General features: G+C 38.2%; 1 non-coding gene across 1 annotated transcript; it reads left to right on the forward strand.

Moving 5' to 3' along the window:
- The first annotated feature begins 1,129 nt into the window (after window positions 1–1,129).
- LOC124886210 lies at window positions 1,130–1,235 on the forward strand. Its single transcript, XR_007043296.1, has one exon. It is a non-coding gene; the product is annotated as a small nucleolar RNA R71 (small nucleolar RNA).
- The last annotated feature ends 210 nt before the right edge of the window (window positions 1,236–1,445 follow it).

Genomic DNA, 1,445 nt, shown 5'->3' on the forward strand with positions numbered 1-1,445 from the left:
AACTTAGCGTATCCTGGGATCTCATGGAATGCCTCAAGCAACGGGATATTTATTAATGGATTGCTAAGTTTTGCCATAAATTTTCTGAATTTGTCACCGTCCCTTTTTTATTAAATCATTGAGAGAATAGGTAAGGATCTTGAATTGTGGGCCTTGTTTCACCTTATGTCTTTCTTACCTCAACTTATTCGTCACTTTTCTCGATCTCTTTCTCATTATTTTCTTCTTGATTTTGAGGTAATACCTTCTTCTCTTAACCTTGGACATTTTCTCACTCAAGTCTCCTTTAAAGGGCTCATCAAATGTCTTTCCACTCCTTGTGACAATTGCTAGGACTTGAGAGTCATTCTTTGGATTATCAATCGTGTCAATAGGGATTCCATCTCTAATCTTAGCATTTAATTATGTGGATATTTTTTCAATTTGGGTATCTGATTGCTTGATAGAGGCAGAGTGAGACACCACAGTTTAAGATAGTTGGGAGAAGTCACCTATCAACTCATAGACTAATTTATCCGTATCTTTCACTCTATTCATGATTCTTGCTAACACATCCTCGATCTTGAATTTTTTGGGGTCTATGGTTCTTGACTCCTTGGTCTTAGCTTGATCATGAGGGGGAATATAATGGTCATAATCACGTTTCCTATCTCTCTAATCTCTATCCCGCTCGTGATCCATCCAGCATTGGTTCCCACTTTGCCTTTTATAGGTGGGGCAGGAACCCCTCGAGTAGTTAGACAAATACCAGATAACCTCATCCAACTTCTTTGCTTATTCATCATCTTAATAATATTTTGATGTTACAGCATTTACCGCTTTCATAGGTACACCCATAACATGCTTTGTTAAGAGTTCATGTTTGGTCATCATTTTTGCTATGTTCTCCTCTTTTTCTTCATCCCGCTTTCTTTGTTCATTATCAACCATGGAAGTAGTAGAAGGGTTCTTGGGAGATTCAGTATCTCGAGTATGCCAACTCCATTTTTTCTTTGACACTTCTCCTATCAATTGAAAGGATGCATGGTGGTGCATCTTCACTATAGAGCCACCCGCTGCATTATCCACCACCTTTTTGTTTAATGGATCAAGGGCCTAGTAGAAAATATCAAGAAGCATCTTCTTAGGGACCTCATGATTTGGGCATTGGGATAATTTTCCATTAAATCTTTCCCAAGCATCAAACAATGTCTCTCCATTCATTTGCCAAAAATTCAAAATCTCATCTTGCTTTTGAAGCATTTTAGATGGTGGGAAGTATCTATCAAGAAACACAGTGGTAAGATCTTCCCAAGATGTAATTGAGTTGGGTGGAAGTAAGTGAAGCCATAAAACCTCCTTGCCCATTATTGAGAATGGGAAGAGGCAAAGCCAGACGGATTCTTGAGTAATGTGTCATATGTTGAATAGCACACACACTTCCAAAAAAATCTTCAAATGGACAT

Source organism: Capsicum annuum, chromosome 7 (assembly GCF_002878395.1).
Source record: "Capsicum annuum cultivar UCD-10X-F1 chromosome 7, UCD10Xv1.1, whole genome shotgun sequence".
NCBI lineage: Eukaryota > Viridiplantae > Streptophyta > Magnoliopsida > Solanales > Solanaceae > Capsicum > Capsicum annuum.